Below are 13179 nucleotides of genomic sequence, written 5' to 3'. Positions count from 1 at the left end.
CCCCAACACTTCTCGGGGGTGAGTAAATAGCTGTTGCGTGTATGTCTCTCTCTCTCTCCTCAAAATCAGCAATGCTAAACCTCCGCTGGGCTGGCTGTCCAGAAGCAGTGGTGGAAATTCCACGTTTTCGCGTGGCACGCCGATGAGGGCAATGCAAAAGATGAGCACTGAATGTTGATTTGCCACGAAATAATACACAGGTTTTTTTGTTGTTGTATCAACTCCGGAAAGATGATAGATAGGGCTTAGTCGATGGACCCCCCCCCCCTCGTCATAATTTAGACTTGTGGCTATATCGCTGCTGGCATGCATGCCTCTTGCACAGTGTCACGAGTCATGGAGGCAGGGGGGTTGTTTGACCATATTTCACCAAGCTGGTGAGTGCGGGTTGATGGTGACGGATGATGTGATGGAAGCGATGCTGTGAAGTGCCAATGGATTTGAGAATGAAAAGCAGCGTGGACAATGTGCCTGAATAAAGTTTCCAATCGGCGCATGGCCGTATACAGTGTTGGCACATTAAACTGAATTATTTATTATTAAGAAGCGACCTGGCTGTCGCTTTATACCACGTGTACATTTATAGCAGTGGCCAAAATGCTCTATAAACGTGTGATGTTGATTCTAAATGGTGGGTGGTGGTGGTGGGTGGTGAATGGTGGTGGGTGGTGAATGGTGGTGGGTGGTGAATGGTGGTGGGTGGGTGGTGGTGGGTGGTGGGTGGGTGGTGGTGGGTGAGTGGGTGAGTGGGTGGGTGGGTGAGTGGGTGAGTGGGTGGGTGGGTGAGTGGGTGGGTGGATGGGTGAGTGGGTGGGTGGATGGGTGAGTGGGTGAGTGGGTGGGTGAGTGGGTGGGTGAGTGGGTGGGTGAGTGGGTGGGTGGGTGAGTGGGTGGGTGGGTGAGTTGAGTGAGTGAGTGGGTGGGTGGGTGAGTGAGTGGGTGGATGGGTGAGTGAGTGAGTGGGTGAGTGAGTGGGTGGGTGAGTGAGTGGGTGGGTGAGTGAGTGGGTGGGTGAGTGAGTGGGAAGGTAAGTGGGAGGGTGAGTGGGTGGGTGAGTGGGTGGGTGGGTGAGTGAATGAGTGAGTGGGTGGGTGGGTGAGTGAGTGAGTGGGTGGGTGGGTGGGTGAGTGAGTGGGTGAGTGGGTGGGTGGGTGGGTGAGTGAGTGGGTGGGTGGGTGAGTGAGTGAGTGAGTGGGTGGGTGGGTGAGTGAGTGGGTGGGTGAGTGAGTGGGTGGGTGAGTGAGTGGGTGGGTGGGTTTGGGGAAACCGGAGGACCCCGAGAAAAAAATCCACACGACCACGGCGAGAGAGAAAGGGACACGCAGACTCCCAACATCCAGCAGGCGCATCCATCACTTGCCTCCCTCCACTCTGCCTCTCTCTCTCTCACAAACAAAGACAACCCACCCCTCCACCATCGCCTTGACAAGACTGTTGGGGGCAAGTGCCGTTAGCGAGCAGCGATGTGTCCTACACACCGCACCAGGTACTCATTTGAGGCTGAGTCGACCTAGGGGGGCGGCTGGGAAGGGGGGGTCCAGGCCCCGGTTTAGACAATCGTCGCCGGTGTTGGCCGTGAGCGCGAATCGAACTAGATGGTCGCCGGGTTCAGTAGCGTGGCGCGCTAACCACGACACGGCCGCTCTCTTGCCAAACCCAACCCTCCATCCTCCTCCTCACCACCACCATCGTCCACCCTTCAACCTCCACACCATCATCACAACCACCATCATCCTCCACCCTCTTCCTCACCACCACCATCATCTTCACCATCATCACCACCACCAACCATCATCCACCCTCTTCCTCACCACCATCACCGCCACCACCATCATCACCACCACCATCATCACCACCACCAACCATCACCCACCCTCTTCCTCACCACCATCATCACCACCACAAACCACCCTCTTCCTCACCATCACCACCACCATCATCATCATCACCAACCACCCTCCTCCTCACCATCATCACCACCACCACCATCATCACCACCACCACCATCATCACCACCACCACCATCATCACCACCACCACCACCCATCATCATCACCACCACCATCACCACCACCACCATCATCACCACCACCACCATCATCACCACCACCACCATCACCACCATCATCATCATCACCAACCACCCTCCTCCTCACCATCATCATCACCACCACCACCACCATCATCACCACCATCATCACCACCACCAACCATCATCCACCCTCTTCCTCACCATCAACACCACCATCCTCCTCCTGCAAACCCAGAGAGTGGCTCAAACAAAAGTCTCCCTCTGCCTCTCCGCCCCCCCATCCCCCACGTCTCCCTCCCTCCCTCGCAACAACTTCTCCCCCTGCACTCTCCACCCCCTTCTCCCCCCCCCAACTCTCCCCCCAACTCTCTCTCCCCAACTCTCTCACTGCCTCTCCAGACATTCGGCCAAAAAAATGTTTGGTCCTGGCGTCACAAATTGAGCCACGTACTGTACGGCCCGTGGCGGCATTTCAGAGTGGAGGAGGAGGAGAGGGAGGGAGGAGGAGGAGGAGAGAGCGGCCAAACTTTTAGCTCCCTAGGAGGAGGAGAGAGGAGGAGGAGAGGGGGAGAGGCGCGACTTTTAGCTCCCAAGGAGGCCGCCACGGAGCGAAAACAGCCGCCTCACATTGCCTGAGGTGAGGCCCGCAGACTCGCTCACTCACACAGACACTCACACAGACACTCACACACAGAGACACTCACACAGACACTCACACACTCACACAGACACTCACTCACACATACACTCACTCACACAGACACACACTCACACAGACACACAGACACTCACACAGACACACACACACTCACTCACACACTCACACAGACACTCACACACAGAGACACTCACACAGACACTCACACACTCACACAGACACTCACTCACACATACACTCACACTCACTCACACAGACACACACTCACACAGACACACAGACACACACACACTCACTCACACACTCACACAGACACTCACACACAGACACTCACTCACTCACACAGACACTCACTCACTCACACAGACACACCGACACTCACTCACACAGACACTCACTCACACAGACACTCACTCACACAGACACTCACACACAGAGATACTCACACAGACACTCACTCACACAGACACTCACTCACTCACACAGACACACAGACACTCACTCACACAGACACTCACTCACACAGACACTCACTTACACAGACACTCACTCAGACACACAGACACTCACACACTCACACAGACACTCATACAGACACTCACACGGACACTCACAGAGACACACACACACTCACACAGACACACACTCACACACTCACACAGATACTCACTCACACAGACACACACTCACAGAGACATTCACACAGACACTCACTCACACAGACACTCACACAGGCACTCACACAGACACACACTCACACACTCACACAGACACACAGACACTCACTCACACAGACACTCACACAGACACTCACAGAGACACACACACACACTCACCCACTCACACAGACACTCACTCACATAGACACACAGACACTCACTCACACAGACACTCACTCACACAGACACTCACACACCCACGCAGACACACACTCACACAGACACTCACACACACACACAGACACTCACTCAGACACTCACACAGACACTCACACACACAGACACACACACAGACACTCACACAGACACACACTCACGCAGACACTCACACACACAGACACTCACACAGGCACTCACACAGGCACTCACACAGACACTCACACAGACACTCACACACACAGACACTCACTCACACAGACACTCACACAGGCACTCACTCACACAGACACTCACACACACAGACACTCACTCACACAGACACACACACACTCACTCACAGACACTCACTCACATAGACACTCACACAGACACTCACTCAGACACTCACTCACACAGACACTCACACAGACAGTCACTCACACAGGCACTCACACAGACACTCACACAGACACTCACACAGACACTCACACACACAGACACTCACTCACACAGACACTCACACAGGCACTCACTCACACAGACACTCACACACACAGACACTCACTCACACAGACACACACACACTCACTCACACAGACACTCACTCACATAGACACTCACACAGACACTCACTCAGACACTCACTCACACAGACACTCACACAGACAGTCACTCACACAGACACTCACACACTCACGCAGACACTCACTCACACATACACTCACACAGACACTCACTCAGAGACTCACTCAGACACTCACTCACTCACACAGACACTCACACAGACACTCACTCACTCAGACACTCACTCAGAGACTCACTCAGACACTCACACAGACACTCACTCACTGAGACACTCACTCCGACACTCGCAGAGAGACAGGGGGTGTTGACAGACAGGATCAGGGAGAAGTGGCAAAAGAGAGGGAGTTGATGAAGAACGGTTACGTTTATGGAGAGAGATGAGTTAATGGAGACATACGTTGGACCATAGATATGTCGACGGAGAGATACGTTGGAGAGAGATAAGTCGACGAAGAGTTACGTTGATGGAGATATACGTTGGAGAGAGATAAGTTGATGCAGAGATAAGTTGGAGAGAGATACGTCGACTGAGAGATAAGTTGATGCGGTGAGAGAGACAGAGAAGTGGATGGAGAGATAAGCTGATGAAAGGAATACTTCGATGTAAAAAGAGAGAAAGGCTTGATTGGTAAAGTAACAGTTTTGGAGGGAGACTGAAGCCGATTCAGAGACGCGACTTTACGTACAGAGGAGCTGATAACCGAGAGGGTGACACGAGGCGTGTGATGGGGGGAACAGAAAAAGCGAGATTTACTGAGAGAGGAAAGAGTGTAGTTAGTATAGAGAGATACGTTGACGTCGGGAAGAAAGTTTTAGGAGACAGATGCAAGAGCGGCTGATGGTGTGGATAGAAATGTGTTTGCAGGAGGACGAATGTTGCTCGGAGATGAACTTCGATGCAGCGAAGTTAAACGGAACGAGAGAGAGAGGGGGGGCGAGGTTGACAATAGAGAGATGGGGGGGAGATAACCCGGTAAAAATCGTGCGACTTTGGGTCAACGTTGTTGGCACTTTTGTTAGAAGCGTTGGGCGTTGGCTCCATGTTACCAGGGAAGGTGATGTAGAGAGAGAGACAGAGGAGTTGATATTGAGAGTGTGGCCCTGATGGAGTTGCTATTGAGTGTGGAGTGAAGTTGAAGGGTGTGAGTGTCTGTGTGAGTGAGAGACTTTGGTCGATGTCGAGGCAACTTGCTCTGGTTACACACAACTCCCCCCCTACTCATTCTGCCCTTCGATGGGCTCGGTGCCTACTTAAGCTCATGGCGACCGCGGGGAGAGGGCATTTAAGGCTAAGGCTGGCCAGCGAACTTGGCGACGTTGGGTCAACGTTGGGTCGACGTTGGGCCGACGTTGCTTCGACGGTTTCGACCGCATGCCAACGTTAGCTCTACGTTGGCATGTTCACCGGGGAGGCTCGTGTGCCTCATCACAAACTGCTGTGTATTTGGAGTTCGCATTTTCTGTCTCTTTCTCTCTCGCTCCACGTGCTCGCGTGTGGATTTTTCTCCGGGTCCTCCGGTTTTTCCCTCCACATTTAGAATCAACATCACGCGTTTTGAGTCCTTGGCTGCTGTCAATGTCCCCACGATGCTAAGTCACTTCACTGGGCTAATATTTGTGGCCCAGGTTGCTTCTGAAAAAGAGGTACTGTATGTAGCTCAGTGGGCCTTAGCTGGTAAAATAAAAAAAAATGTATAACATCTGTTTAGTTTCATGAATGTATGTTAAACTTATTTCGCACCGTACGTAGACAATCGTACTAATCGGGTGTGCGGGGAAGGACGATAAACCAAACACAAAAAGCAAATATAAATATATGGGCATGCACTGATTGGAAACATCATCGTTTTGGCTCGACGTCCACGTCAGCCGTGCCAAGAAGGCAGAGACCCATAGTCTATGCGTCACAGAGAGACGCATAGACTCACGCGGAGACCCATAGACTCACACTGAGATCTATAGAGTTGCACACAGAACCATGGACTCGCATGGAGGCCCATAGACTCACACTGAGATCTATAGATTTGCACACAGAACCATAGACTCACGCAGAGACCAATAGACTCACGCGAAGACCCATAGACTCACACTGAGATCTATAGATTTGCACACAAAACCATTGACTCGCATAGAGGCCCATAGACTCACACTGAGATCTATAGATTTGCACACAGAACCATAGACTCACGCAGAGACCAATAGACTCACGCGAAGACCCATAGACTCACACTGAGATCTATAGATTTGCACACAGAACCATGGACTCGCATAGAGGCCCATAGACTCACACTGAGATCTATAGATTTGCACACAGAACCATAGACTCACGCAGAGACCAATAGACTCACGCGAAGACCCATAGACTCACACTGAGATCTATAGAGTTGCACACAGAACCATGGACTCGCATGGAGGCCCATAGACTCACACTGAAATCTATAGATTTGCACACAGAACCATAGACTCACGCAGAGACCAATACACTCACGCGAAGACCCATAAACTCACACTGAGATCTATAGATTTGCACACAGAACCATGGACTCGCATAGAGGCCCATAGACTCACACTGAGATCTATAGATTTGCACACAGAACCATAGACTCACGCAGAGACCAATAGACTCACGCGAAGACCCATAGACTCACACTGAGATCTATAGATTTGCACACAGAACCATTGACTCGCATAGAGGCCCATAGACTCACAAGAAAGGCAACAATCTCCACTGCACCTTTAACATACTGCAGGGGTGTAGTGCTGTTAGTGACACCTATGAGGGCTGGCACGGCACACGAGCGAATGGGTGACGAGCGATGTTTACACACTGTACCAGGTACAGTATTCATTGGAGGCTGAGTCGACCTAGGGGATGCCCATGACCGGTTCAGACAATTGTCACGGGTGTTGGCCGTGAGTGGGAATCGAACTCCGGTCGCCGGGTTCGTAACACAGTAGTCCACATGGTAACTACTCTCTCGGGAAATCTTTGTCTTTATTGTGTATACAATGTCTGTGTGTACACGGGTACCCACCAATGATGACTGGATCACCCAGAATGTGCCGGATCTCGTCAGATCTCAAACTCGGCAGGGGTTTGAGCCTGGATGGTACTTGGACGGGGCAACCAGCATCTGGGCTGCTGTTGCGGAGCGATGTTGTGGGCACGGCACCGTCATGATCCGTCATCTCTGCTCCCCGCACTCCGCCAACCAGCGTCGTGAAGTATGGTCAAACAACCCCCGGGGCTCGCACGGTGTGGGAAGGCCCTGGTTCAGTAGTGGATTGACGAAGGGGCTGTGTGCGTACATATAGCGACTTTATAAATAACACTGGTTGTCCTGTAAGCTCTTTGCCATGGGAATGTGGAATTCCCACCGCTGCTCCGATGGCAGCCGACAGGGAAGAACACTGCCCATTGCTCATTTGAACAGAGAGACAATTTTAACTCGCCGAATGTTTTATATCGCCCGCATACCTGTCAACCCCTTATCAGTGCCTGCCCTTGTTACAGACCAATTCGGATCTTATTGGTCACCTCGTGCCCCTTATACATCTCAACGTTCATCCTACAAAGGCCCATCACAAGGCAGAAAAACAAACAAATAGACACATTTTTTTTTTGAAACGGCTGTACTCCGGATGGACCTGAAAACTCAATTTCCCTGTACAAGAATACAGGTAAACCGTATGGTTTGACAATTACGCACTCGTATATTTTTTATAATTAATATTGTTGTGCATTCATGTTACACCGTGGCTGGTGGATATACTCTGTTGTGTTTTTTCTGAGCCCTTCACTTGTGGCTGGAGAGAAGCCACCCACTCACCACGGCGGCGACTTTTTCCAGCGTGCATTTAATCCCCCACACCCCGTGTTGATCAAGCGTTCGGGCCCTTAAATGCGGAGTGCTTTTCAACAAATTAGGACCGCGCGGGGACGATTAGCTCACGGGGAAGGCCCGGTGCTGCGAACAGCAGCCCTACTCTTAGGTTTTTTTCGGTAAAGTCACGTAGGTAAAAATAAAATAATTAAAATTAATAGAAGTAATAATAGAAATTAAATAATAAATCACGACATTTCGGAGGCAACACAAGTCTCCGTCATCAGGTGGGACCGTCACAGCTAAATTTACTGCATCACACTTGATCACACTTGATGCAGTAAATTTAACTGTGACGGTCCCACCTGATGACGGAGACTTGTGTTGCCTCCGAAACGTCGTGATTTATTATTTTATTTCTATTATTACTTCTATTCATTTTATTTTTACCTACGTGACTTTACCGAAAAATCCTAAGGGTATGAATCCTTACAGTAACGAAAGCTTCAAATCTAGAACAGCAGCCCTATCTTTGCGGCGGTGGGGCCCTCAAATCAACGCACGTATTTACAGCGGCTCCCTCTTGCTCAATGCCGCCGTCGCCACCGCGCGAACGAGCGGCTTCGTAATTGCCCGCGAGCGGAGGCGACGAGTGTGGAAATCAGCCAGGGCCTGCGATAAAGTGTCGACTTCACCGCTGGAAACAAGAATTCAGATGGTTGGTAATGGCTGCGCAGAGCGGTGCCTCGGAGGTCAGGTGACGGGTGCGCAGCAACTGCTGGATCAAGCAGGATGAAGGAAGCGATGGCGATGAGGGAGACATTGTTATTGGCCGTTGGTGACCTCTTAAAAGCCAAGGATTGTTTCATAGATATCATCGTAAAGAGAGGGTCCTTGGCTGTCAGATCGGCAGTCGGCCAACAATTTATTCAAGCGAGCCTGGCACTGATGATGAGGCGCTGTGTGCCGAAACCGGGCCCGAGTGTTGCTTGTCTTGAAATAATTTCGCTGAAATGATGCACTCCCAGAAGGCTGTGTGGCTGACGGGACGTGTAAAAAATTACTTTCATAGATATTATTTTGTGACGTGGAGAAATGGATACGTTAAGTAGACTTTGTCTATTTGTTTACCTTGAAGCAAGAAATAGTTTGACATTTGTTTAAATTTGCAAGCCCTTTGTCAAAGTGCTGGTGCCCTGTCAGGCATGGCGGGAAAGGCAGTGGGGCCCAGGACTGATTCTCATATCCACTCGCCAATTTACGTTTTTAACTTTGGCCATAAATCGAACCCAGTACTCCCACGTTCGTCGCGCAGTGCGCAAAACGCTACGCATCTTGTCAGGCGCGTGTTAAATCTGCAAATACTTTTTTTGTTAAATGTGCGTGCGAAAAGATAACCCATTTAAAGCAGAGATTTAAAAGTTGCGGTAAAATCCATGGGTTCTATTTACAACGTGGATCGTGCGCATTTCGTGATGCGTCGTATTAGCCATTGGCTTGTTTTTGTATTTTATCCCACTCAGAGCTGCCATTCAATTCAATGCACAAGTCACTTTATTTGACCCTTCTGCTCGTGAATTTTGGACAGCAGAGGGACGAACATTTTCAAACAATTATCGCACTCAACTCATAGATAAACAACAGTGAGGCTAAAACATTTAGTTGTTTGCCTTCCCGCCCCTCGCAAAAAGGAAAATTTAAGCAAGTTGATGTCGGTTTGAAATTGACGAAGCTCGGTCTGAATGTGGGTTGAGTGAAACTACTGTCGTGGATGTCGTCAACTATGGCGTAAATCGAGTAGTTAATGACATTAATGGCATTAACTACTCCCACACCTCCGATTAGCATGGTTGACTACGTACGGTGAAAAAGAAGTTCAACGTACATCCATTGACATAATTGGAAGTCAATTTCCAACGCCTCGATGCCCACACAAGAATGGGGCAATGCTCACCTCTATTGCCATCCTCGAGCCAGTGAAGGAAATTCCATATTCCCATGACGGCACCTGTCTTGTACTAATACTATAATGACTTTATCGACTCTGGAGGACACATGGGACCGAGCCTTGAATTTCGATTCAATATCAGCCGGTAGCCGGCAAGCATCACGGAATGAAACGACAGTAAAATATAAGCAGCGTTACTCCGTGCATTGATTCGCATGCTGGCACCACGAAACTGGCATATTCGATTCTGTCTAACATCGGCGGAGAGTGAATTCTACGCTCGTCCTGCCACCTCCACTCTGCTGGATGCCACCTCTCTGCTCGGGCTACGTAGTCGGCACGTTCGGCCACGCACGGTGTTCAACATGCGCACATGCGTACGAAGGGGAGCGCCGCCGAAAGTCCGCTGTTGTACTGCACTTCTGCTCTCACGTCCGCGGTGCCCGCCTTCACCAAACCAAGCGCTGACGAGCGAGGTGAAGTACGGTCGATTAACCCCCGCGACCCACGCGGTGCCGGAGAGGCCTTCTCAGTTTTCTGTGTCATTTGTGGCCCTTGCCAAGTGTAAAAATGCAGCACCAGGGCTATTTTGGAACACAACAACAGAGGGCAGGGGGGGGATCAGGGCCGCACCCCGATAGCTCAGGGGGGACATTACAAACCACACGCCGTCCTTCTTCCCAATCTTTCTCTGTATTCCCCCACCCTTTCACCCTTTTGCCATTCCTATGATGTACTCATCGTACGTGTACGTCATCACTATCGGTACCGAGGCTCCTACAAAGGCCATGCGGGAGGGCGTGTGGCACAGTTTGACGCCAGCTATCGTGGCGTGCGGTCGTGTCGCTACGGTTTTCTGCGGTGAGTAGCAATGTCTTTAAAAACAATGGTGCTTTGCCTCTCTAAATAAAATTCACGCCGAGCCGTTTGCCTGTTCCGTGATTCGGCGGTGAGCGGGACGATGCACCCTGCAACTTGTAGACGTGTCGGAACGGGAGAGGGGTTAACTTGCGAGAACACAATCCCGGGGTCAATGGCTTCCATTAGAAGCGTACACCACCCTCGCAGGCCCTGCATGTGGCTTGAAACACGGGCCCGAGGCTCTGCGACAGGATGAAAACCCAGACTGAAAGTTCACTAGGAGGTGCACGCGCTGCCCTTTTGTCGATCCACTGCTGAAATGACAGCCTCCCCCCACACAACCGTGCGGGTCCCACGGGAGGTTCTTTGACCATACTTCCCCATTCTGGTCAGCGCCGGTTGGTGAAGGCGGGCGGCATTGACGTCGAGGGAGTAGAAGTACCGGTTGAACGATTGAATCTGCCATGCTGCCTTCTGTGGCCCACCGCGTAGCCGAGCCGCAGCCGGTGACGTTCCTCGTTGCGCGTGGTGGTGATCGCCCATCCACGCACCATCCACGCACCATCCACGCAGCATCCACGCACCATCCACGCACCATCCACGCACCATCCACGCCAAGGCCTCGCGTGGCTCTTGTGGCCGTGACAGTTTTGGCGCGAGCGGCAGATGGAACGTTGAGCGTGTAGAAGGTCAAAGTGGCTTAGCGATTGCTTGGGCACGAGGCTCCGCTCATCTCTAATTTACAGCCCCCTGAGCAGCATGTGTTGGAAATTCCACATTGCCATGGCAGGGGGGGGGGTGCCGAGTGTTTAGTTAAACAATCACTGTTCACATCCCGTGGCGCTCATTTGATCTCATCCCAGGATGGAGGGATGACGGAGAGGGTGGGAAGTTGATGGAATCCTCGACCGTTATTTGACCCTCTGCATCTCTTTGTTCGGACAATGAAACTCTGCTCACAGTGGCCAAACGTCATGCGACTACAACTAATACTCGTATTATTTTTTGTCACGTATTTTTTTTTTAGCAAACGCACATGAATAGCGAGTGAGCGTCTCGTGTTGTGTATTGGCAGTGGCAGTGAGCGATGTTTACAGAGAAAGGAGGCTCGGTTCCGCTCAGCGATAAACGCACATTCTTGTCCGCATTGACGTCACCGTACCTAAAAATCTCTCGTTCTTGCCAAATTTACTTCTCTCTTTTTTTTTCATCATCGCCGGCCAAGGAGCGCGGAGCCGAGCGGTTCAAGTCAAAACTGTTGTTGTGTTTCATAAGTGTGGACGGCTTGGCTCACGTCGTTTCGTGGGCATGCAAAAACTCACATCTGCTGGGAATTACATTTCACTGGTGAATTCAGATGTCACCGACTTATGAATAATGACTGCATACATACCTATCCAAGAGACAAAGACAAAACTCCCCCGTATAGCCTTAACAGACTGTTGAGGCAAGTGCTGTTAGCAAACACCTATGAAGGCCGGTACGGCACACGAGGGGGTCGGTGGCCAGCACCACGCCCGGCCGCCTTTGTCTCCCCAATGGCAATGTTTGCACACCACTCTAGGCACTCATTTGAGGCTGGGTCGACCTCGGGGAAGCCCAAGACCTGTTCAGATATTCATCATTGGTGTTGGCCGTGTGCGGGAATCGAACTCGGTTCGCTGGCTTTATAGCACAGTGCGCTAACCGCTACACTCCCGCTCCCCACATACCAATCCAAAGATCTCCCGTATAGCCTTAACAGACTGTAGGGGCAAGTGGTGTTAGCGAGCAGCTATGAAGGCCGGCACGGCACACGAGGAGGTGGGTGGCGAGCACCACGCCCGACCGACCGCCTTTGTCTCCCTAGTGGCAATGTTTACACACCACACCAGGTACTCATTTGAGGCTGAGTCGACCTAGGGGAGGCCCGGGACCGGTTCAGATAATCGTCACTGGTGTTGGTCGTGAGCGGGAATCGAACCCGTGTCGCCGGGTTCATAGCGCAGCGCGCTAACCGCTACACTATCGCTCCCCACAACTAACTCACCTACCACCGCCTTATCTACCCACTCACCTACCTACTTACACATCTACCCACCCACTCGCCAACCTATAACCCACCCACTCAACTACCTACATATTTACCTACCCCCTCACTTATATACACACGTATATAAGAGCTTTATAACTCGTCGGATTCCTCCAGTATAAATAAATATTCTAATTCTGAAATCTCCCGACCCACTCGTCTTCCGACCTCCCACTCCCGGTGGGTAACACACTAGTTACATCGTTTAACTCGTATCTAGGGTTGACATTCTATGATACATTGGAGTATAAAATATCAGTAATAATCGTAGCATCGGTTTAGCAAAATATAATGATACCACGTTGGCCGTGGGTCATTACATTTTTCTGAAATGCGCCCAATC

At 51.1% G+C, this 13179-nt stretch overlaps 1 protein-coding gene across 1 annotated transcript in view; it reads left to right on the top strand.

Annotated features, from left to right (window-relative positions):
- The first annotated feature begins 2374 nt into the window (after nt 1–2374).
- The window catches only part of DDR2 (discoidin domain receptor tyrosine kinase 2), a 76976-nt gene continuing 66171 nt past the window's right edge, over nt 2375–13179 (top strand). Inside the window, exon 1 of the mRNA XM_078595660.1 lies at nt 2375–2669. The gene's annotated coding sequence lies outside the window, so the exon portion shown is untranslated. The remainder of the gene's footprint in view (nt 2670–13179) is intronic.

Source organism: Lampetra planeri, chromosome 6 (assembly GCF_965212315.1).
Source record: "Lampetra planeri chromosome 6, kcLamPlan1.2.h2, whole genome shotgun sequence".
NCBI lineage: Eukaryota > Metazoa > Chordata > Hyperoartia > Petromyzontiformes > Petromyzontidae > Lampetra > Lampetra planeri.
This window is presented reverse-complemented; position numbering and strand designations above follow the sequence as displayed.